This window comes from Strix uralensis, chromosome 1, assembly GCF_047716275.1.
Source record: "Strix uralensis isolate ZFMK-TIS-50842 chromosome 1, bStrUra1, whole genome shotgun sequence".
Classification (NCBI taxonomy): Eukaryota; Metazoa; Chordata; class Aves; order Strigiformes; family Strigidae; genus Strix; species Strix uralensis.
Genome location: NC_133972.1, coordinates 18,246,898 through 18,273,264, shown reverse-complemented (window position 1 = coordinate 18,273,264; position 26,367 = coordinate 18,246,898). Strand labels below are relative to the sequence as shown.

Below are 26,367 nucleotides of genomic sequence, written 5' to 3'. Positions count from 1 at the left end.
TGCGTTTACAATCTTAATGCCACAGAAAGATGAAACTGAGGAAAACAACAACACTTTATCACACAGAAACATTAATATCTCTCAACTGGAAACAAATTGCCCAAGGGGTCTGCCTGATGCCTCCAAGCAGAGGAATGCTTTGAATGAAACTAGGCAAGGCAAGTGTCTAAAGAAATGTTTGATGCTGGATTTTATGGTCTAGCAGAATAATGCCACACAAATTAAAATAGCCCTCTTCATTATTTTTTTTTTATAAATCCAAATGTACGCTGTCTAAATAGATACCTATAGAAAAGATTAAGCTAAGTGGAAAACACTTTCAGCTATAATGTAAAAAAGAAACTCTGTGATCTACAAGCAATGTCAAGATGTGCTAGTCAACACGAAGTAACAGCTGCTCTTAAGGTTTAAAAAAAGAATCAATTAAAATAAGTATTTCAGCTATTGCAAAAAAGACCAAATGAAAGATGAAAACCAGCACTGTGTGCTATTGACATACCAGAGAAGAATACAGAAAATAAATGCAGAACTGAAAAGCCAGTAGAATAGGACGATAAGTGAATTTTTGGAATTCTGTGCCTTGAGAAAGTCAAGAGAATTTTTGTTGTCAGTTCAGAATAAAAGCACTTCAGCTTTTTTTCTCTGAAATAAATGTGGAGAATTTTTCCCCAAATTCTGATATCTGTGGTAACAAAGGTGAAAAGACCAGAATGAACCTGAAGAACCAAGTCACTCTCTGTCTTCTCTTCCAGACCTAGTGGAGGCAGAGTGGGAAAACCCAAAATGTTATGGTCCCTGCTTCACCTGACCTGTGCCTGGGCAACTCCAGCCAGGCACTGTGTCCCCGGTCCTGCTGGGGACAGTGGGGGACAGGGAGAAGGCTGGGAGAGAGCAGTGAGGGTGAATAACAGGTTATAGAAACCACTGCAGTTGCACTCCCTTTCACAAATCTCTTGTCCTCTGCTCTGGCAAAGCACTCATTGTAAGGAGGTTGGTGGATGAAGAGAAAGTTACCTTCTCCTTCAGTACGAGAACTGCATGGTGTGTAGGTACCAGGCAGGGCAGATAGTGACATCTGCACCTTAAAAGCCACCCTCCTTCCGGAGGCTGATCCAAAATGCATTTTATCTATATATATGCACGCAAGGGTTAGGAGGGAGGTATGACAAGAAGCAAAACGTGCCATAATCTTCCTCACGCAGCTCTCACCAAAAGAAACAGACTCCTGATGCAAAGAGGCGGATGCACAGACACATCTCTCTAAAGCCACATTGCAGATACAAGTGTTTCTGCAGAGAAGCAACAGAAGGCTTGGTTATTCTGGGCCATCTTCATATACTGCTGTTTAGGAGCAGTTTACATTTTTTGAATAAATGAAAGAGCTTTTAAATATTTTTTTTTAGTGAAATTGTCAAACTTTGCAACTGCAGCTTCTCCTTCCCTCTCCTCCTTAGTTGATTAAAAGAGAAAATCAGAAAAAAACCCTAAAGTTTTTTCCAGAATAAAATTAACATTTTTTCATGTTTTTGTAAAAAAATCTACACTGCTTGCTTTAGATTTTTTTTTTTTGTTTCCCATCCCCCAGAAGAGGAAACCTACATTCACCTATCTTTGGTGATATTTTTGGCCCTAGAATGACAGATAAACATCAGTGGTTAATTATTCTGGCTTTCTTGTTTGTTTAACTCTTCATTACTGGCATATTATTCAACATCTGAAATGTTAAAAACAGAATAAAACATAGGGTTTTTTTGTTAAAACAACGACTACATGGATTTTTATTGCCAAAGCCGTTGGCCACTTAGCACATTCACAGCTGCCATTTTTCCTCTCCTACCACATAGTGATTTTCAATATCATTTCTCGTGTCAAAAGACTGTCCTTAATATTTATGAATTATCTGACTGAAACGAGTTTTTCATGATATGCACTTTCTGTTTTAACACCAGAACTCCTACTGCTATAGATAATGTCTATGTGCTGAGAAGAGCTGGCTGAAAGTACTCGATGAAGCATTTTTTGAGAGGATTTGGCATTGGGCTTAGGTAATTTTCATTGAACATCCCACATCATTTAAAACATCTCACTGAAATTCACTTTTAATTACAAAGGTTCATTTTTCAAATCAAAATGACTTTTCATTTCAAAATGGATGATAATGGACAGCAAAAATTTTCCTGAAGCCAAATGGAAACAAAAAGAATTCTTGACTTGACCTCATACAGGTTTTTTTCCCCCCTAGCTTTTGCAGATTTTTGGTCCACAAAATTTTCAAGTTATGTAGTTTTTGTAAAAGATTATAGTGGAAACATTTGAATTATAAATATTGACATTGCCTTAATTAATTCACAATTCTTGTAAACGTGAAACCAGTTCTCCTGCTTGCTCCATGGACCAGCACAGTCACCCTCTCCCAAGCAGCAGAGGATCTGCTTGGACATTTGGAAATGTCTTGCTTGTTTGCACCACCAAACAGAATCAAAGCCCCAGTATTCCTACTTCTTTTTTCATTTCAGGGGCAGATCAAAAACATTCAGATTTCCTAAACAGATGGCATCATTTTAAATTGTGACCGCACTGTCCATGTGTGCCCAAGTATACTGTATGGATTACTCCACACAAGCGCTTGCTGGTGGTGGACCCAGCGGCACGTTGTGCCTTTGTTCTGCTCCTTGGCACTTCCATAAATGTCTGCCCTTTGGAGTAGTGTGGGCTTTCTGCTGCATCTATGTCAGTGGCATGTGTGAAGCCCTGCCATGTTTTAATGGTATAGATGTGAAGGAAAGGCAAAGCAAATAGAATAATAAATAAGGACACGCTCTCCCCCTGTTGCCTTTGCTAAGGTACTATTTATTTTAAGCTAGGAGCGCCTGCTAGAAAGGTGATCTGATGGGTGAGGGATTTAAAATTATGAATTTTTTTTTTTTTTTTTAAAGCACTGCTTACACCTGGCATCTGTTCTGCCAGGTTTGCCAAGCAGATGTGTTTGCACCGTGGGATCCCTGCCCACCCCATGGACTATCCAGCTGGAGTTCACATCAAGGCACCACTGCGAACCAGGTCCTCCACAGTGTCTGACTGGGCACAGCCTCCTGTAGCTACACTGAAGGTATGTAGTTTGTCAAAACAAATACTCTCAGTGTGTATTTTTGAGCTCTAAACATGGTTTAGGCTAATTGCAAATAGCAGCTTTGCTTCAACTTCAATTTGTTTTCTGTTTTTCCTTTCTTGGATGTTCATGCAAGTTAGGTATATTCTGGGGACTCTGTCCATTTAGCACATGCCTCTGAATGAGCAAAGGTACTTGCCTGTAGGTAGGATGTTGTCCTGCTTCCTTGGAAGTGGTCTTTCTCTGCTTGTAGCATGATAGTCATCAGGCAACAAGGACAACATTGCATCTTGAAGAACCAAATTTACCTACCTATTTTATAACCTACTGACACAAAATTCAGAATAAAGGCCTTATAAACCAAAAACTTTTTGGATGAGTATTTTGCAAGCAGAAAACACAAGGCAGAAATTGTCAGATAAGTTGTTTGAGTAGTTCACCCAGCCCTTTTCCCTGGCTACATAGCTCTCTTTGGAGGAAAATGCTAAGATTAAGTTATTGAGGCTAGATTACCATCAACTTTATCAACTGCATCTGAATCATATGATCACCCCCACAGTACTGAAGTAACTCAGGGCACTGAAATCAATGGAGGTAGGCTGCTTTACACCAGCAGAGAAGAAGTCTTCCTATCCCTGCACCAATAATAGCTATGAAAAAACCTTAAGTGGGTTTACTCATGGGTGAGGGAATGGGGGTGGAAAGAGTTTCTCAGTAAATCCAAAATCCTGGCCAAGGATCCAGAAGGGGATTATTATTACAGTATCGCTCTTATGAGCTGTGCTGGGCTGAGCTTGTTAGAAAGGTGTTAAACTTTACTCTGCCAAGAGCACTTTGCAATAATCAGTTTATGAAAAATTCAATTTGGCAGCAAACTCTTGGCAGTCTCAAATCAACTGTACCTATTATACCCCAGTCACAAGTGGATGGACAAAGGTGGCTCAGTGCATCAGGCTCTCCTCCCACTCCTCTGCAGCCTTGAAATTTTCTCAGTGATGCTGGAGGAGGGAAAAAATAGTGTTGTGTAACTAGTCTTCAAAACCCAGACAGCCATTAAGGACAAGAAGGAGAAAAAAAAAGAAGTCAGAAACAAAAGACAGCCAGCTGCAGAGCTTCTGGCAGGAGCTACCAGGTAGAAAGTCTGTATGGGCTTCCCAGGGCAAAGGAAACAGCCTGTGCCCTGTCACGACAAAATATTCACTCCGACTGGGAAAAATGTAAATGATACTGAAGTGATAATGAGCACTCAAGTGGATTTCTTCCTGAAATGAGTCACAACTGCTGTCAAAGCTCAGTCAATTTGATTGCTGTAGCAGGGTGAGGAGAAAGCTCTCAGGAATGCCACCTGAAAGCCTTTGCTGTGGAAGAGGAGTCCCACCAAGCCCAGGCAGGGGCCCAGAAGCACAGAGCAGTGTGAATGTCTTCCCATCCAGCTGGGAACAGGGCTTCCACCTGCCTCCTCTGGGAAGAAGCAGTGGTCCAGCTGCACACACAAACCCTTGCGTTACGGTGCATTGCTGTGTGTCATGCTAGTAGCTTCATGACTGTTTTTCCTCTAGAAGGCATCACTGGGACCAGGGAGAGTAGGCTGGAGAGGAGACAGATGGTATTTTCTCTCTAATTTTGCTGTTTAAGAACAGAATTTGCACAGTTTGTTCCTCAGTCAAACCTTACTTTCAAGATAAAAAACTGTTACCTGCCAGAACATGAATGGTTTTGAAACATGCAATAAAAATAAAAAGAAAATTTTGTTTTAAAAAGCATGCAGAGGGGGAGCTTTCATCTTAAAGAGCTACCAAATTTGCATTCCTGAGGTCTGATGCTATGGTTATTAATCAGATGCTTTGGGGATATTAAAGACTCTCTCTCAGTAATATCAAATGCAAACGTCCTTTCTTCCTCGAGATTTCCCAACAGATCTTTAAAGTCTTGGAGCTCCCTTCATTCTTAATATGCACCATGATTATATTGTATCTGCAGAGGTCTTCTTTACACCTAGAGTTTAATATCTTCCCCTCTCCAGCAGATCTCCTTTTCTTTTAGCTAGGGCTCCATTTCAGGTAACTGCTATTCTAAAACCTAATTTGCCCATTTATATTAATATGTGCCCTCAGAAGAACAGAATTTGGAAGCTCAGCCTGACATCTGCTGTGCCCATGCTCTGCTAACTTACACAGCATTATCCTGTCATGGGAATCTGCAGTCTAAGTAAAAGCCCCAGCTGCAATGAAGTGAAATCTCCTGCTCCATTTGATGTGGCCAAATGACTTCATGTTGCTTGTTCCCATCTTACCGGATGTACTGAGAGATGGGCAAGGAGCAGATGAGAGGTATAAGATGCACGGGCAACCCTTGTGCAGAATGAGACTTGTCTCCGTTCTTTCCTGGATAGAGCAAGCTGATTCCCGTGTAGGAGAGCCTTTTCAGGGACAACAGCTGCAGAGAGAGTGTGAAGTAATTTGCCATCAAAGTGACAGGAGAATGAATTCCCATAAGACCTGAGAAAGTCATGGACAAACCTTTGGAAGTAGTGGGCGAGAAGGTAAATGTTATCTTACATATGCAAAACACAGGCTCTGTGTAAATCATGTTTGCCCAAGGAGCACCTGATGCCGCAGCTGCACTGATGCAGGAAGGCCTGGCCTGCTCGGGCTGTATTCCTCTGGCTCTCCCTCACAAGCGCACATGCACACTCATTCACATACATCATCTTAATTAAAAGTCTCCAAAATCCAAATATGAATCCCCTTTTTCCTTTTCCCACCTCGCTCTGCTGAAGGTGTAAATAGGTCAGGTGTTTCCATGGCCACAGTGAACCAAATAAGCGGTTGGGGTTCAGCGAGCAGTGCGGGTTTTATAATTGTTCCAATGCCAGGTAGCACGAGGTGTGTGGCACCACGCTGACAGTACCTAACTATCTCTTCTTGCTCATCGGCGACGTGATGGCTGGCACTGGCTCCTTTCCCCCTCGAAACCGTTATCTCCTGCGAGTTTCCACAGGCAGCTCCCCTCATGGGGTAGCGCTGATGAAAAGAACATTTCACATGGAAAATGTCTCTTTGCATCGCCACTGCAAGTACTAATTGCCAGTTCCAGTGCAGCATTGAACCTATTCGCACAAGGTGTAATTAAGTTGTGACTCACTGCCACAGGATGCTGCAGAGGCCAAAAAGTATAAAATAAGCCTAAAAGGGGACTAGACAAATTCATGAGGGACATGTCTAAAAAGCAGGATGGTAGGGATGGCACACCATTCAGGAAGCCCCTCCTAAACCTCTCAATGCCTGAAGGCGAGGAGCTGTAGAAGGGAGAGGAGTTTTTGGTACTTAAGCCCTATTTCATTCCCAGAGTCTCTGCTGTTCCCCAGCATCCCAAGCTAGATGAACATGTAGTCTCCCACCTCCTCACTCTGCATAAGAAACAGAAAAATTGGGATGAACTGTGGAGCTGATGGCTCTGAATTTGAGCAATGCCCTCTGACTTTAGTTAATGACCTGGAGGGGAACACCCAGGACACCAACGGGATCAGCTCTGTGCTGCATTTGACCATTTGTCACAAGGCATTTTCTGATTTCTGATTTTTTCTGTGTGGTGAATCATCTGGATAGATACTATGGCACAGATCAGTTTTCACTCAGTGAAAAGCACTAGATCTTTCACACATCACAGACTGAGTTATTTGTCAATAAAATTGATCATTTAAGACTGATTTACCCCCCTTTCCTGGGACCAGACATGAGGATGTCTACTCTGGCTAGTGTTGCTCATGAAATCTCTGGATGGAAGATTTTGTCCCATAACCTGCCACCCAAAACCATCCCTGTCTCAGCTGTGATGTTCACTGAAGCCTTCTTGCAATGCAGAAGAAGGTTTTACAAGGAGTCAGGCCAAGACTTTAAGCAGGCTGCCTCAGCGACCAGCCTGCCTGGGAAAGCAGGACCCCTCCCTGTTTCCTCATCCTGTAAAACAGACATACCAATCTCTTCTACAGATTGTCAAGCGTATGGACACCCTGATATCAATTTTTTTACAAGAATAAAAATAGTAATAGAACTATTAATAATCCAAATATGTTGTATGATCCTGGGATTTCAGTTCAGGCTCTAACAGCACAGCGTTGAAATACTGCAGTTTCGTAGGTCCTTTGTTTATCCCACAGGCTAGCAAAGGAGAAGGAGGGTCCACACTAAGAGCTGCTCTCTCCTGCAACCAAACACAGCTCAAACCTCCACAGAGGGAGCCTGAGCAGCTTCCTGACAGATGACTTCTAGTATGAGCTTACTCAGATACATCTTTTTTTAAAAAATCATCTCAGCTGCACTTTCCACCTTTTGGCAGTCTGGCTTACCAAAGGACATTGGGACTATGATTGTATTGCCTGGGCCACACTAAAGGCAGTGATGCTCTTCACATCTGTTCACTCATCTCAGCAAGATGGGGCCCGAAACTCTTGGCCTTGTCTCCTGCCAACATCACCATCGGAAATAACCAGTGCCACCCAAAATGATGTTTTTTGCTCTTGCCCCTCCACCTGTCTTCTTCTTGCACAATCAATGGGGCTTCAAATTCAGGGTGTTTTTGAGGCCTTGACAAACATTTGGGAAGGTAACAACCAGCTCAGCTCCCTGCCCTTCTACAACTTACTGGCTTGACACTGCTCTTATACTCCCAGTGTCTAGAAGTGTGAAAAAGGGAAAGGATTTTAATTTCAAGGCAAAATTCCTCAAATTTAATTGTTATGTGAGGCTTTGTATTTAGCCTCCAGACTCTCTCAGAAACCTGATAAACATACATTCCCAGTTTGAAAATATTGATTTTTTCCTTCTCAATATTTTTTTTCCTAAGTGAAATGAGAATCAGTAGAGATTTTCTTGTTTAACAGCATAAGATCTGGCATAGTATAAAAGTATCACCTTGTCATGACAAATAAGCTTTACTTATTCATTGGCATTAGCAATGTCCACGCAGCCCTGGGAATAGTGTGTTGTTGTTTCAGCTCATTACTGCACCATCAGCAAAAGGAGAGCAATAGGGCTGAAACTCAACCCCCAGATACATGTTGCAGCCTGCAACGGAGAGTAGTGTTATGGGTGGCTGTAAAAAATATTCTTCAGAAAGTCAAAGAGGAGATAGCATGGGTAGCAGCAGACCTGGTGCTCCCCTCTAACTTCTTCTCTGATCTTCAAGAAATTGGATCCCTCATCTGTGAAGTGGGGATAACTGTATTCACAACCACTCTGTAAAGCATGTAAAATCTGCAAATAAAAAGAACCGTAGCAAACCAGATAAAACCACTGCTATTAGTTAGCTGTCTTCTAGGGAAACTTTATCTCTCAGACAGATTCTTATAATTAAGATAAATATGGTGTTGGAACCAATACACGTTTTATAAAATTATCTACTCCCTGCGCACATATTTCCTCCACCCCTATTTTTTTCCTATGTAAAACTGGGTAGTCTTGCTTACTAATGAGATTTAGCCATATTAGGGTTATCTGTAATAGAACAATTATTTGATCCTTAAAAATACAGGGTTTAGTGAACAATGGATTAATGAGGAAGGGATGCAATGCAATACTATGGAAACTGTATTGCAGGATTTAATATTGTGTACTCCAGTGGTTGGAAAGTCCTGCATTATAATCCTGTGATGCCAATGCTGTACTGAACAGCAAGTAATCCTAAAATCCAGTTAGCTTTGGCTTAGTGTACTGCAGAAGCACAGGAAACAGCAAGAATCTATCCAGTCACATTGAGCTACCATAGTTACGGGACACGTTCAGGAAAAAATGCTTTGTTTTCATTTGCAGACCTCACTTTCCAAATGCTGGTACTCAGTAGGTCTATACAGCAACTGTTGGGCCATTGCCTAATATTGTAAGTCAAATCATAGGTCACTACATGCCTATTCCAAAATAGTCCTCCTTCCCTGCCAAGTCTTAAGTCCCAGAAACCCTTATCATGGATGAGAAAATGGGAGATATGCAACCAGGTGCACAAGAAGGCATTGAAATGACAAAGCTTCTAAAAATACGAATGTATGAAAACACATGTACTATGCCACTTAACGTCAATGCTGATTTTATAAACACTAACTCTCTTGTACATTACTAGTAGGCCCACTGTAGACACCAGCACCCCATCTGGGAGGGGACATTAAATGCTCTTCTACTATTAACACCACCCGTCCTAATTACCAGCAGCCCACAAAAACTCACAGGTTTAGCCGTGTAATCTTGGGAAACTAGAGCTCAGCTGTGCAAGAGGGAACTTTCCGGGGTTTTGTTTTTCCTGCAGGATAGTTGTCCTTTAAACATGGGCAGCAGGATAGCTGTTGTTGCATGGAGTGGGATTCCCGAGGGGGGAAAAGCCACCAAAAAAATTCCCCACAGAAAGAAGTTTGAAATGCACTGTACAAGACCTTAAATGTTGAGGCTAGGCAGATAATTTTAGTACTCTCATTCCCTGGCTGCTCACTAACCCTCAGACATATACTGGGGAAAAAAAAAAAAAAATCAGTATGAAATTTCTTATGCATTCCATAGCTGTTTATAAGGAAAATAAAAAGGAGGGGACAGTGTTTCACTGATCTCAGGGGGTTGTGGGTAAGACTTCTGAAGCTACCTCAAAATGTTAAATATATAGCCAGTATATTCTTGCCACTACTTTCTTTTTAAAAAAAACAAGAGATACTACCCCATTTCTTGAATTATCCCTTCCAGATTGCTGAATCAATTAATAGATTTCTTAATCAAAGTCTTTATTAATTTGGTAATGCTGCATCCAGGTAATATTTATCTACCCAGCAAAAACTAGCATGGAGAGCTTACCTAACTGACCATTGCAGCAGCAGCAACAGAGGTCTGTTTTCTGGTATTCAAATAAAAATGAACAAGAGAGGAAAATGCATACAAAACTGGGGCGGGGGGAAAGTACAATACTACAGAAAATTATAAACAGGAACACTTGGAAACTCCGGGGCAGAAGTTGAGTCTGTGGCCCTCTATGTATTACCATATATCACATATAATGAGTCAGTGCCTGGGGCAAACTGTCTGATTGTCCTCATCTTCGTGGCAGCCCTGATAACAAGTGCAAGAAAAGACAGTGTTTTAACCATGGATACAGTGGTGGGGCCTCAGCTCCAGACAGTGACATTAGACAAGCCGCAAGGGAAGTTGTTTTGTAACTTTAGCTATGACAACTGAGAACCTACAGCTGCAGCAGTACTTGACTTGGATCTGGATCAGCCTTAGATTACCTTGACTGTATGCAGCAAACACAGTTTTATTCATGCCTAGCTATTACAAATAAGAGTCCCTGCCTCCCTACCTTTTTCCCTTAGAGAAAGAAAATCAGAAAATATTTTTGCTCCAGCACTGCCTGGAGGATCTATAGCAACACAATCTTATTTATTACCTGTCACTTATACGCAAACATTTCCTACTGTGTCAAACCAACCATTTATTATATCATTTCTCTCTGAGGTCTCAACATCATCCATCACCAGTAGTCACCTACCCTGCTCCCGCACTGGGCCTTTGCACTGCATGGGGATCCGCCAGTGCGGATGCCAAGGGCCTGGGCTGCTGCTGTTTTCCATTTCGTCTCTCTTCCATTACCACTTGACCTGCCTGGAGCTCGAAACGTGTTGCTAAGGGTTCAATGGGGAACCTTCTTCATGAGCCTTCCCACTTAATATAAGAGATGTCAACCTGCCTGTTTTGTGAACATCTCACCTCCTCCTTTGTTTAAGAAGAAATGGATGGAGGTTTCCTTCTCTGTAAATAATCGTGCTGCCTTCCCGCCCTCTCCTCCATGCACACATATGGACACCTTTAGCCTGAAGACTGGGATACATAGATTTTTACCTAACCTTTCTTAATCACTTCAGGGACAAGGTGGGAGTGTAAGCAGAGGTGCAGTTGCCATCGTAGCAGCAAGGGAGAGATGGCTGAACTTGCCGAAAAAGTAACAAGGGAAACCCAGCACTAGATCTAGAATCTAGATCTAAGATCTAGATTCAAGAGAAAGACATCTAAATGTAATAATTTATAGTGATAACGTGTTAACATTGCCCTAGTTTGCCAGTACAGTTTGTCGATAACAAGTGAGACAAGAACAAGAGGCACCTGGACAGCAACGGACTCAGCTCCACGTGGGTATGTCCTCCTCAGACTTCCCCAAAGGATGGGTAACATAGGCTACTTAAGTACTTCTACAGCCTCTGGTAGGATTGTTCATGCATTCTTTTCCTGTGTTTCAAATAATTTCCCCTCCCTCTTTTGGTTTTTGGGAGGTAAGAATTTGTAAACAATACACAACTGTAGCTGTAAACAAACTTGTCTGGAAATTGCCTTTGCTCTGAGGAGCATCTGGTAGAAAATCTGTCCTAGTCTTCTCTTCCCAGTCTCTCTGCTAAACAGCCTTTCTCCCTTGCTCTTTTTCTCTAGACCTTAGTGAGGAGGGAACAGGCCATCATCAGATTTTCTGTGCCAGAAAGAAGCGTTCCTTTACAAATTCACAGAAGTGCAGAATTGTCAATATATGACTGAGGAATACCTTGCTTGCATGCTTGGTTATCACCAGCTTCACCAGCAGTGGTGTTGGGATCCTAACAGGGTCAATTTTATCAGTAGCTAGCCCATGCTTTTGTATGTTATAGAAATCATACTCTCAAATGCATACATGTATATGTACCCCTAGGTCATAGGAAAAGGCAGATGTTTGTAATAGTTGAAGAAACAAAAGGGATTGTCTTCCTCATTAGCTAGAAGTGTATGTCATTAGAGTATATTCTTCTATTTCCTCAACACCAAATTAAAATAATTCTGACCAGGTAATGTGTTTACAATAACAGCGGGGATTCCCATACTGCTTAGAAATGCAACAGGATTTTCTCAGAATATGTTGTGGTGACATTACAAGATAAATGCCCAGGAAATTACTAGAATGAGGGGAGGGTAAGTTATGAGTATGATGTACTACGTAATGTAATACAGGAGCCCATAAACCCATAATGTCAGTTTCCTATGAAACTGATAAATTTTTTTTTTTTTTTTTTTAAATTAAAATTAAAGAATTGTGCAGATACAGCAATGACTTCATGACCTGCTTGGTTATGAAAGGTCAACTGTAAAACTTACTTGGATATGCCCTCTAACTTCTATCCAAGATCAGTGATTTGTGTACAAAGTGGGAGAAGCATTTTATTCTTCTCAAGCTTTTGTTAACTCTGAGCATTTTCTCACAATGGTTAAAAAAAAATAAATAAAACTTTTTATTAATGTGCTGTCCTATACCCAGCACTGCTGAAGATCCACATGCTCATTTATGCTTTCCTACCTGGACGCAAGATCCTTTGCAAGGCGACAGATCTGGCTCTCCAGGGACGCAGACTGCTGCACCTCTCCTGAGGGACTCCTAGCTGCAGAGTTCAGTGGCAGTGAAATCCACTTTCATCTTGTATTTAAAAACTGGCATCAAATTTGCAAATGACTTCTCTGTGAGCTGCTTAGAGAGGTACTTTGAAAGTCGCAAATAAGTGACTTTCAAAGGGAGATGGCCGTGTATTTTCCTTGTGCCTTTGCACGTCTCCCTTCAGCAAAACACGAACCCTCAGTGCTGCCCCATCCCTGCATGGGAGCTCCGGCTCAGGCATGGCTGAAGCACTGGTTTGAGGTGCAGCAAATTCTGCTTCATGTATTAAAATAAGAGGAATAGAAACTGGGGTGGGTGGGTGGGTGGTAGGAAGCAGAGAGGGAGCTGGAGAAAGCTTTGGCTGGAAGCATGAGTCAAGGCATTACGAGATGTATGGGATTATCATAGTTTACATAGTGTCCTCATTGCCAAACAACCACGTCAAGTCCTGAGCGCAGTGCTGGCTGCGGAGAGGTCATGAGCAGCAGGACAGTAATAGTGTTACAGTAGCACAGTGTCCTCAGTCAGAGGTACCCGCCTGGGAAGGATCTCCCAGCCCCCCAAGACGTTATGGTTCTTTCAGCAAAGAGCCTCCGACGCACTTTGAGGCACGACCCCACATGCAATTGTCACATGTAGCATTGAGAAAAGGCATTTTCTCTCTTTCTTATCAAGACCATGTTCAAATTTTAATGGCCTCATCCAAAAAACTTCTCCTGGAAGAAACTTAGGCCTAGACTGCACCTAGAGACACCTGACACTTGTGAAGCTGGACCTTTCTCATCAGTTCCATATTGTATTTATATGGCCCAGATAGTGCTTTTTTATTCCACAGCTCCTAAAAAACCTGTTTTCACTGCTAGCTGTAGATGGAAATAGTGAGGATGGTGCTGATCCAAAGCCTCCCACTGATTTCAGTACCTTTTGCATCAATATAACTCTCCAGGAGCACTGCTGAGGCTGACCTTCTGCCCTTGGTAGTGAGCCAATTCAGAGCAGAAATCGTTGAATTTCAGAGACAAATCTCTTCTTTTATTTTTGCTTTTTTCCTTAATTTAGAAGCAGCAGCAGCATCTGGCTTCCAGCACGCAGCAGACTGTCACACTGCAGACAGAGCCTGCTCGACTCCCTAAGCAAACCTGCCTCACTCTCTGTCCGAGAGCAAGCACGTGGGCACCACACAGGCGCACACACATGTTGTTCAGCAGAAGTCACACTGCGGCACACAGATCTCTTCTGATCTACCTGACGGCCTTGCATCTCCTCACACAGTCAACGGAGAGGGGTCACATAAACACAACAGGATACTAGAAATGATCCTGTGAAGCATTACAAGCCTTTCGGCTCCCCCTTCCTCTCTCCAGCCTTTATGCTAAGTAAACACCACCTAGACATTTTGTTGTTCTTACCAAAAGAAGCTATTACGGTTTAGGAAAAAAAAAGAAAACAAAATCCAAAATAGAAAGGAGGTGGGAGACCTTAAGATATTACCCCTGAGCAGACAGATCAGATACTTTTAGAGCAGAGCAACAGCACTTCTTCCCCTCCCCGCAAGTGTAGTCAGCACATTTGATTTCTTTTTCTATATCTCTCCCATGTTTATTATTAAAACACGTCATCACCATCTAATCACCACTGGAATTGAAAGTAACTTTGCACAGGAGCATTCTAAAATTAGAGAACACCGATTAAAATTAATGCAAACTCAAAGTGCTGCACTGTAAAGAAACTACGGCCACCACATGAGCAAATGCAACCCATATCTGCTAATTTCACAGTGCTTATGCTTGATTTTTAGTATTTCTTTGTGTGTGTTTCCCTCCTCTAAGAGCAGCGCCACGAAACTGCCAGCCCGGAGCTCTGCTGAGACCTTCTCCTTACCCCATTCACACAGCAGGAGTAGTCCCATCCAGGAGCTTTCCACTCTGGAGGAGTCACGGTTCGCTTCTCCCCGCAGCAGCCTCGCTGGGCGCCTACTGCCCCGCTCCACGTCCCACGGACAGCTGGGGCCAGCCGCAGGGGCCGGGGCATCGTGGCGACGGGACACAGCCCTTCCTGATATAATGGGAAGGCTGGTGCCAGCGCCAGCATCGGTCCGGGCGGGATTCCAGCGCGGCGGCCGTCCCGCACCTGTCGCAGGGCACCGACCGGGACAATCAGCTGCGCGGCTAATATTAGCCACCCGTGTCGCCAGCACCAGGGAAGCATGGTGGGGATGGGAGCATGATCCAGGCACAGAGCAGCTTGTAGGGAAATAACTGTCCAGCTCGGCCTTTAGTTAAAAGGAAAACAAAAAAAAAAGGCGCGCATATCCCACCGGACAGATAACCTGCATGGAAGTCCCAAAGGCCCGTGCAGTCCTTTCCTGTTCATCAGATTAGCCTGCTTCTCTCTCCAGCAGTGGTTTTGGTCCTTCTAAAATTGTGGGCTGCCAATAAGAATGGACATATTCGTATTTACTGTCTCTGCTACCTTGGCACTGACAACCTCAGGTCCTCCAACTGCCAGACCAGAAACGCCAGGCTGCGCCTCAGCTGTGCCGAGGGTGACGGTTACAAGATTGCACTACTTAGTGGCATGCTTTCGTTTGTGGCTACTGGGAAAGCACAGTGACAGACAGTGCTGTTGCATACAGCAAAAAGGTAAAATAAGCTAGTGCTATAAGTGACTTACAAAATCCAAAATCAAGAAAATCTTCCCACCCAGCATAACCTGCAATGGTAACATAGCATGTTAATATCCTGCTTAAAATAGAACACCCACAGAACTGGGCCTTTTTTCTTTTTTTTCCTAAGGAATTTTCGCAGTGCTTTATCTCCTCTGCTCTCTGGATATTGCAGGTGTCTCCAGGCACCAGGGGATGCAATGAAGGCATGCACTGCAGCAGCAATAAGCACCAGAGGGCAGCTTAAATACGGACGTGAGCTCAAACTCCAAATTCTCCGACCAAGCAGTTTACAGCAGATCTTCCACAGTCCTGGCTGTAACTTCTTTGATGCATCCATTTTGTTTCAATAAAATGACTATGTTCAAGATGAAAGGGATGGAAAGCCAGAGCTGCAAGGCCCTGCTTTCTGCAAGACCTACCTGGAGGGAACAGGACACGATGGTGGCAGTGTTTGTGGAGAAACATAGGTGGGGAAACTCTCATACTGCGTTGTGAAAGGTGTAAAGTCTCACTGCTGGCTTCATGCTGGCTGGATTGTTATTTTAAACCATATCAGGGACAGATGGTGCCTTTTAGAAAAATGTGATTATAAGCTAAAATTTAAAAATACACCAGAAGCATTTGTGAAACTGTAGGAGAATTAAAGGGACAAACACCAAAAGTAAACGCAGAGGACCTTGGCTTCTGAAGAAGAAAGCTGCTGCAGTCTGAGAAAGATAAAATGAAACTGGATGTTTCCACTTCTGTAAAACGTGGGAGGCTCCCTAGACAGCTAAATTAGAGAGAAAATGTGACACAGCTGAATCCCTACATTCCCCTTGCATCCTCTGAGTAACCTCTGTGATCCCCAGGGAAAAGAAACTTGATTAATTTCCACATCCCAGTCTGTCTTTCGCTAGTAATATATAGATCAGGCCAAGATCTGGGCAGGTTCTCTCCGTCCCTACTAGCTGTGTTGTTTACCTGACCAAATCAAGATGGGCTCCACAGACTGCAATAGCAAATATTCTCTACTCATTTCCTGACTAACCGTTTGAGTCATTCAGTTTTAAAAAAAATGTTTTCATTTAGCCAGAACATCTATCTTTAGACTAAATCTTAAACACAAATATTTAACATTTAAATCTTTCAAATAGCATTACTGGTATATTTGCAAAATTCTCTTTCTATTTTACAGCCTTTCAGAGAAAAGGTACCAGGTGATGAAATTACGTAATCCAGCCCACTAGAGAAAGGAACATTTCTCTTGAGGAATGTGGCTTCAGATCCACTTCTTCCAACCCTCATAATACATACCAAACCGGAACATGGGAAGCCTGCTTTGTCCTGATGTGACACAATCTGTTAAGTGACCACATGCAGCCACCTATATAAACAAATAACTTTATTGTTTGCTTTGTTTGGTTTCTGTCAATGGCATTAAGCTTACTGAGGAAGAAAATTACAGCTTTCCTTAAAGGAGGAAAGCACCAGACATCAGTTTAGCGAGGGATGTTTGCGGCTGAGGCGTGGGTTGCATCCATTTCAGGAAATGTGTGTCCCTAACTATACTTCTCATCACAAATAATTCAAGATCAAGTGAAGACCAAATCTAGCTGTAAAGCTTGAGTGCAGGTGAGAGACTATCAAATCTCTGAGTGTATTGGGATTTAGCTGTCTGCTTTAAACTTGTATAATATATGGGACAATACGCCAGCATATGCCATTAGAAGGTGAGCATATCAGAACAAAAATTTGACATGCAAAGCCATGACCTCCAAGGGAGTTATTAATAAACAACAGAGAGATTCAGGAAACTACTTCTTTCTTTTTCAGTCTCAGCTTCCAGCCCTCTGCTTTTCAGTCTAGCAGCAAGCCAACCATTCCTGCAGGCACAGTGTGTCCCCTTATGGCCACCATCTAGCTGTAATTCAAGAACCTGAGCACAGCTGGTATCATCACTCAATATTGCGCAAGCACTTACGACATGAAACACACTGCTCAGACTCTGGCATGAAGCTAGTGTTGAACCTGAACATGCCTGCATAATGATACCCTACTATTGAGTTTTCTCATGTATATGTTGGATTTTTTTATGGTATCACAGATTTTCTGGTGAGTGTATGGTCTCCCATGATGTCATCGACCTAGCTTGCTATGCACTATCACAAGAATCAATATTACAATGATGAGAAGAAAGCATTTTTCCTCCCCCCTCCAACCCCTGTACTTTGAAACATACACCCAAGGATAGAAGAGGACAAAACCAGATACGATCAGATCCAGAAGAGTTGGACACTCAACAGCCATACTTGGCTTCTGCCTTGTTGTGGAGGTGCCTCCAGTTTTCACTACAACTGTTCCAAATAACTGTAACTGGGTGTAGTGGGTTGTACTCCATCGCAGCAGTACTGAACAGCTGTGACTGTAGTTTACACTGAAGATTAAGATAATCAAGGTCACAGTTTATGTCTCTCTCTCTTTTTTTTTTTTTTTTCCCCCCAAAACACCTGGTGGTTAGATCTGTGACCAAGTATATGAAAAAAAATAAGTTAGGTTCCCTTCCTTGTCTCAAGGGAACTGAACCCAAGAAAAGACCCTACCCACCAAGCTACAGCTATAAAGCACTCTGAGGGAGATGTCTGTAATTTCAAACTGTTGCTATTTTAATAGAATAAATTATTTTAAATAAGACAAAAGCAATAGATGAGTTTCCAGCCAGTCTGTATATACAAGGGAATATTCACATTTTTCCACAACAGAACTTTAACTTGCAGAATGACTTAATCACTAGACTAGAGGCTTATTTTTGATCTCTGTCAGCCACCTGTTAATTACTCAAACAAGAATTTGAATGTTTTGATGCACACAGATCTATTCTCATCTTTGGTTACTAATAATAATTGATTTTTTTTGTTCTGTACCAGTTTTTTAAGTATATCAGTTCATCTGAAAAATAGCAACAGACACAGTTCTCCATCCAGTGTGCAGAATGGTGTGTGTGATGTGCAGGGCTGTGTTGTGGGAGATAAGGCTGAGCAGTAGCTCCTCTGAACTGCTCAAGTCCTGAAGCGAGATTTCCAGAATGTCCTATCTCCATTCCTACAGAAGTCTGTAATTATGCCATCTCTACCACTCTGGGGAAGGCTGGATTGATCATCAGGTTAGCACAAAATTAATTCCAGGCCAAGCCTTATGTGACAGATTGGCTTAATGGTTTCTAAAATAGCTCCTCAGGACTTTGCTGCACCTACTCACAGAGAAGCAGCCCCTCGCTATATCAGAGTGCAGTGCTGCACTGGGGGTAGTAGTTGTGAACACACAAAAGCAGGCATCTGTCAGCATCCTCATGCTCCCTTCATTAGGATTCTACATCTCCTACAACAGTGGAGGTCAAGGCAAGAACCTAATCACTCAGTTACACAGGCCTGCTACTGAGAAAGAAATTTATATAGTATGAATTGAAGCAACTGACAGAGTCATGGAAGGAAGACAAGCATATTCAAAACTACACTGTGTATTTTACCTGCAGATGAAAGCACATCTCCCAAATAACACAGCGGTAAAAAACTCCAACACTTTTTGCTTGCAAGCCCAAATAGAAAAGACGACTCTGAGTCATGCAAAAATACAGTGAAAAAAATATTTTAAGTCAAAAAAGGAGTTCAGGAGTGTGTAAGGCATCTCATCGGAGGGAATTCATGTCTTGCTATGCAGAGTATATTCAAATCCTAGACTAGGAACGCAATACACTTTGAATTTATATATACTTTTTGACAGGTCATCAACGCTGTGTCAATGGCAGCAGCATTGTTGGCAAAGCAACTCCTCATTCAGCCCTGTATTGGGTACTGCTTCGCAGCAGCTTGTGCAACTCCCATGGTACATGTACCACCTTTTGAAAATCCCTGTGCTTGACAAAAACTTTTCCAGGTGCAAGTTTGTGCTGCACAATAAGGTCTCTAAAATTTCCTAGAAATTAATATCACATTATCACAATTAACAGAATTGCTGATATGTGAAGGCAGGGAAATGAAGATGCACAGGCAGAGAATAGGTATCTAAACTGACATAAAATTGGGGCACACAAGACAAGAAAGAGAATGGGTGTCAAGGAGGTAACACTGGATTGCGACCCGATTTGTAAATTGTGATGCAGCATGGGGGAAGAAATGATCCCATGGCCTCACATCTTTGCTTTTCCAAACCAACACAGCTTCACCGATTGCATCTCAGCCACCAGGGACTTGTGCAACTTCTGCTGTTTGACAAGAACCTAGCTGTGCCGATGAGCTGACAAATCCAAAATGCCTCCCGCCCCCAGCCCCTGCTGTGTGCCAAATTGCTATGTGTGCGCTTGTGCACCACTTAGGATCCATCTTCAGTAGTTGCCAAGAATGCCCCCCTCCCAGTCTCTCCAGCAGAAAGAAGCAAGCAGAAAGAGGGAAACAGGGGGAGATGAAGAGAGGGAGAGAAAGAGAGGGAGTGTGCTGTGCACTCAAGAAAGCCAACTTTTATTTTTAGAGATGTGAAGCAGTGCTCAAGCACAGCTTGTTTTCACCCCAAACAGAAAAGACTGCTCCCAAAAAGAAAAAATTAGAAATAAATAATAAAAAAATATCAGATGGCAGCTCAGCATCAGACCGCTGCCTAAAAATGCCCTTGAATGATGCAAGAGGCTAGCTGAAGCAAGAGGGAGAATTAAGAAGTCCTAATGAGCAGAGATCAGGGCACACCTAGTCCCCTTGCAGGTGCCTAAGCAGCCATTCCCATGCCCCCTGCACCCCAAGGATCCTTCCCACCCAGCCTGGCAGCTCTGCACTGGCCCGCTCACAAAGCGGTTCACCCAGAAAACAGGCAGGCAGGCTGCTGCTGCGGCAGAGGTTTGGGGAAAGACCACTTGGTTTAACTCACTACAGGCGCTGCGATGCTATGCCAGATTGCCGTTTAGACCTGGATTTAGTGAGCGCTGCAGTCCTGCCAGGAGGAGGAGGAAGTGTGTTGAATTGCACCAGCTGAAAAGAAGAGGCAGCAGAGACAAGCAGAGGGAGTAGGAGGCACAAGTGTGGCACAGGAGCTCATTGCGAGCTGCTGGCCTCAACACTTGTCCGACACAAGCTGCCAGCAAAGCCAAAGGATCAAGTAATGAGGCACAAACGATTAGCGATTAACAAGAAAAGGTACATCTGAAATAGGCCTAGTAGGAAACAGGATCATATCATTGTTATATGAGTACATTTATCTCTGTTCTGGTAGCTTTTATGTATACGTTGTTCTGCTTGACACAAGGGAACATGTGCAAAAAGAAGCTGTTGACTGAGTTAAAAAATACTTCAAGACAAACCTAGTTCAATCCTAGTTAATTCTCAGACTTTCAGAAAAACATATTTGAATGGTTTCAAGGATGACTTGGGGGAACCTCGAGACTTGTCTGTCTCTTCTTAAAAGAACGTGGACTTGAAAACAACACTAAAAAAAGGAATACATATCTCTCCAATTCCTCTTCAGATGCCCATATACTGCAACAGTCTCCTTCATTCCTCTTTTGGTAACACAGAATGAGTTTCCGTAAGTCATGACGGGAGAGGTGACACTGAAGACTAGCAGGGTAGCAAGAAGTCAGTTCCTCTGCAGAGGTGGGCCCCCACAGAGCACGATCATTTGGCAGAACACACAGGTGAAATTTCAGTTGTCAGGGGTCTAGCTTTGAAGGGCAACTTTAATTTCCAATGCCTGTGTTGGGCTGCTGTCTGGCACAAATGAAGCAGAGCGTCAGGAGCTTATTAAGGATGCTTGACTAGATGCATCATTATGGCTAGTACAGCAATTCCTCTATTTATAAGCAAGATTTATTTTCCTGAAATATAACCACTTTCAATTTTTATTTTTTTCTCCTCATTCCTAACCAGCAGAAAAGGAAGATCTGCAATGAATTGCACAAGTCCATCTTTGGACAGCAAGGCCGGCTGGGCTAGACCTCTTCAGTGCCAGGAACCTTAAAAACACCCTGGGTTGATGTTTGGAGGAATCCTGTGGAATTTTAACTTCTCATTTGTGAAATGATACTGCCCACAAGTTTATCACTGTCAGAAGCTATTAGCAAGTACAAATATCTTCCAGATGAAGAGCCTTTACATTTTCTCTTTAAAAAGGCCAGTGGTTTTATATTCTTAGTGTTCACATTTGCGTGTTGGTTAGCAACAGCATTTCCAGCTGCACTGAATATGTCTTCACAATACAGGGAGGAGAGCAACTTCAAGGCAGCATTACCAGTCAGGCAAGCCATAATTATATTTCACTCATAGCTCCCCTTCCACCCTCAAATTATGTGTGAGGCTCATCCTATGCTAGTGCCAGATCCACCCTTAGCATCACTTACCAGGGCCAACTCACATTTTACCACTGAGTTCCCCTCTTAGAAAGCTTCCTACTTGCAAGCAAGAAACAGAGCAAAGAAAGATTATTACTAACTGCAACCTCCGTTTCTGATATATTACAATCATCTCCCACTCATTAGCATGACTGCCTCCAGTTTTGGATAGAATAAGACATCCTTGTCTCTCTAAAAAAATCAGTTTCCCCAACTCATGGCACTTATTCTGTCACATGTTTATTTATAGACTGATTTGTTATATGGGATAACAGATCGTTGCCCTACCCCCATCTGTATCTGTCATGGTAGGCTTAACTAGCAAGACTAACACTGACCTGGACAAACACATATTAATCTCCTGATTAGTCTCCAGCCTGGAATACATCATTGCTGTCATACTGTTATTCATATCTCATGGCCAGTGATTCCTTACATGGAATCAGAGCATCTATTTAGATAGTCCTGTATTCTCCTGGAAGTTGGCAGCACAAATATAATAAAGTTTATTGTCATCCTCCTGCTGAAGCTGATTTTATTAGTGACTATTTCTGTGAAAGTCACTTCTGAAGGGTGTGATTTAACCACTGAAACCATAAGAAAAAGGAGAAACATGAAGAGTGTCATGCTGCCCAACTGATCATGCTCTCTCTCAGATGTTATTAGTTTGTAGCACAGCAGCACTGTATTACAGCTTTCTTTCTCAAAAGCTCTGTATAATTTTTTGAGATTGGCACTGCATAAAAAGGACGACATGAAAGATATCCTGAAAGCTTGGCACTTTAAATTTTTTTTTTCCTTTTTTTATTTCTTTTTCCATTCTCAAGTTTGTATAACAAAATATTTATGCAAAAACGCTCACTGTCAAAAAACAGTTCTAAAGATTTTCAGAAGAGAGAAAAGGGGAGGGAAGTTGACCAATGCCAGATTACTTTCAATGACAGCACTTTTGGTCTCCATCCCCAGAGTTCTAAAAATCAGACACAACAAGTGTTGCATTGTCTGCTTTCAACAGTAGAAACCCATCTGGCAAGTCAGCCTGATTTGTTAAAACAAGATCATGGACCATATTGTGTCATCACTTTTTATGTGAACCACCCCCCTCCATCTAAATTTCAATGGCAACTGGAGGAGTGTTAAGCTCTAAAACTGTGGGGTTCTGTATAATGCCTGAAGGTTATCCAAAATGGGCAACATTCAGACAAATCTATGAGGAAATTGACATCATAGATAAGCAGTTTTTGCTTCCTAATGCATGACTAGACATTTTAGACACCTTAAGTCCCCTTCTCCTACAAGCTGGCTCACCTGTGCATTTGCAGTGTCAGGGAAAGGGACAGTTTAGGGCAAACAGTGGACAGTTGACAGCAGGTTCTGACCCCCTTTTTGTCTTCTTATCCTTACTGAGAAATGAATGAAAGATGCCAGTCATAGTCTGGACAGTAAAAGTGTGGAAAGTTTGCTGACAGAGGTAGATGTTGTTCTGTCTCTTTCAAGAAGTCTGTGAGTTGCACTGAAGCACACCTTCACATTTTTTAATACATAAAGATGAAACTTAGGGCTGATGTGAGGAATTGGGATTGTCCTTTTTATGTGTACGTGGCAGCCTGGAGTGTTGTGGGAAGCAGTGCCCCTGGGAGGTCACGCTTACCTCCCAGCCCTAGTGTAGGGAACAAGCCCTAGGTATAGGCATGAACACATTTCTGCAACTCAGGCCTAGCCCATGTACATTACGTGATAGTAAAGCCGTGTTTAAGAAAGTAACTGCAATGTAAAACAGGTTACACTTGTTATAGCACCTCTGGAAATACAGCAAAGCACCAGCCAAGGAGGAGTGGAATAGAGTAAGCAGTCTGAAATGCCATGATAAAAAAAAAAAAAAAAAACGGAGAGGGAGCATGAACCCAAAACCAAGACAAGGCCAGCCAAGGATGCTGCCCCTGCCAGCTGCCTCGACTGCCTGGCAGATACTGTGCCATGCCTTTCTGGCTGAGTGTTTAGGAAAGCAAGAGGACCATATCTCATTACAATTCCTGCCTTCATCTGTTTAGTAGAACCACAATGAAGACCCAGGATGGATGATACACTGACTTTTTAGAAGTAAATAGTGAGCTATTTATTAGAATACCTACTGTATAAGGGAAACAAAGTGCTAATAGGTCATGGGCCACTACAGCAAGTAAAACCAGCACTCATCTTTTTAAATGAGAGACTGTGATAATCACTCTTCCTCATATTATACTTTACTCTCCTTGGTCTTTAAATGTCAGTAATAAAGCACTACCGTCCAGTTAGTAGTAGGTTTTTTGGTTGCTGATCATTATCAATATATTGGTATATATTTGTATTCTTTAATACTTTTTAAACACTACAATATCAATTTATTTGACATCCTCTCATGGCAGAGGCAGAAATGGATGAACTTTTAGTTTAAAATGGATGATAGTGGGGAAAGAGAACAGAATGCAGAACATGAGGCAATTGTGTAGCCTGACAATTTATAACACTACCTGCCTTCTGCTGCCTGGTTATTTATGGCTGGGTGGGGAGATAAAGGAAAGAAGGATAGTTTCAGGGAGGACAGCTTAATTTAAAACATTGTCACTTGCTCCTGCTAAAGTCAGGAGTCAGGTTCTCAATATATGTAACAGGTGCACTGCCTCTGAGCGGATCCACTAATAACAAAATCAATATAAAATAAAGTGTTCCTAAAAGAAAGATGAATGAAGAGGGAACAAAAAAATCAGAATGCTCTTTAAGTGTGGACCATGACATTTCAGCTGGGTACTGCTGGCCACCAAGACAGAAATTAAAAGCACCCTCAGTTTCCAGCTCCATGGCAGAACAGGGGTTATGTATCTGGGCTCTAAGTGTCCTCTCCCAGTAAACAGGTCTTCTAACTTCTCATGTTAAAAGTCCATGCCCAGCATTATGGGTTCATATTCCATATTCAGACTCAGATCAAGGCTTCAGCGTGCTGAATCTGCCTCAACACAAGGGGGAACGGCCAGAGGCAGCAGGATGCTTCTAGGATCACCCAGCAGACTGGCAACACAGCCAGTTACAGACCATCTCTCCACTGGGTTTACAACACACCAAGCCAGAATACCTCCAATGACAGAAAGCAATTAAACCTGGGGGTTAGCGAGAATAAAGCCATATCGTTGTTTGGATACAAGTATGTGAAATAAGGATTGCCCAGGTTTGCTTTTTTATCTTTTTCTGTATTTGCCCTCAACACACCCACTCACAAATTCTTACGCTACCTGGGTAGGCGTAGCTATGCCCTCGGCTACAATAGTTTGCAAAGTGTTTTATTGCTTTAAGTATGAATGTTTAAGTATTGTCCACCCCCAAATGCACACAAACAGATCAAAACTGACATTCATTATGAATCTAACATGGGTAAATATCACCACTTTTATTTCAGAAAAAAAATGTAGTATCTTCCCTGGCTATGTTCTCTCTTTATGGATGGTAAGAATTCACAAAATCTGCTTATATTAACATAAAAAAAAGAGGATGTAAAAAAATATGTAAAATATCCACTGAATGAAGGCAGATTTTGCTCAATTCTTCATTGACATTAATATCAGTCAAGTTCATCTGGGCTGAAATCAGCCAAGTTACGCTAATGCAAAATGAAAAGAAGTCCCATTGCTTTTAACTTGGGTCCTGGTCACACAGCCATCCATCTATTGGAAAGAAAAAGGAGCGGGCACTCAGTCATGGTCCAGACTGTTATAAAGGTAATAAAAGTGCTGCAAGCTCAAAACTAGAATTCATAAATCCACCATGCACGTACATTTGAAGCCTTCAGTTTCACATCAGTTCTCAACAAAAATGGAAAATACCAGAGCATCAGTACTATATGCCATGAGAACAGAAAGTTTCTAAAAAAAAAATATGTGTTCCTACCAAGCACATTGTCATGACAATGAGCAGTGACAACACAGCAAGAATCCACTGTCACCAAGTGTTCTCAAAATAAAGCATAGCAACAGATTACTTTGCAAATCAAAGACTATCATGAGATCAGGTAATATTACTGCATGATTCTGTCCTGATGACAAGGATTACAACCAGAACAGAAAATTATGTGAATGATACACACATGAACAGCATCAATAGCTGAAGAAATAATTATTTCTGCAACTGGTGAAAGCCAGGAAAGCAGCACTCTGCTGATTTATTAGTGCAGAGCAATAATGGGATTATATCCTTATCCTATGCTACTGTTAATAGAAACAGCTCTTATGCTGACCAAATACAATTTGGATAGGACATGACAATTTTCAACATTCTGGGAATGTTGTTTTTTTGTTTTGTTTTTTTTCCCCCAGATAATCATCACGCTCAAAAAAGAAGAGGCAGCATAAACATTATCAAAATAATTTCACTTTTATTCTCTGGTTTTGGACTTTGTTTCCACTGCTTATTTAAACACTTGCTTCCTATGTTTTCCCTTGAATTTTATTAGAATTATTTTCCAATGACCTCACAGAGGAATACTTATTCTTCTACGTGCGACTAGAGTTACTAACATCCAGCCTGCTGGCCGTAAGTAGCTCAGCCAAAGGAGCACAGCCCCTTCCAGAGGGTTCTGGTGCTGATTCATTTTTGTATCAGCTACCACCCCGCCTTACTAGGCACACGCAGGCAAAGGAGGCCACAGGCAAACTGTATCTGCTACAGGACCCTGAAAACTCTTCTTCCTATACTGATTATGATTTTGAAATATGCAGAACTGTCTCTCTTCTCCTCTAAATCCAAGCCTTCTTTTACTTCTGCCATCCTCTTCTCCCTATGTCTCCCCTGCTC

The 26,367-nt window shown here is 42.2% G+C and overlaps 1 protein-coding gene across 1 annotated transcript in view; it reads right to left on the bottom strand.

The window, feature by feature from the left end:
* The window catches only part of ARPP21 (cAMP regulated phosphoprotein 21), a 204,345-nt gene extending 189,861 nt beyond the window's left edge, over positions 1 to 14,484 (bottom strand). Inside the window, exon 1 of the mRNA XM_074858134.1 lies at positions 14,411 to 14,484. The gene's annotated coding sequence lies outside the window, so the exon portion shown is untranslated. The remainder of the gene's footprint in view (positions 1 to 14,410) is intronic.
* Positions 14,485 to 26,367: the final 11,883 nt, after the last annotated feature.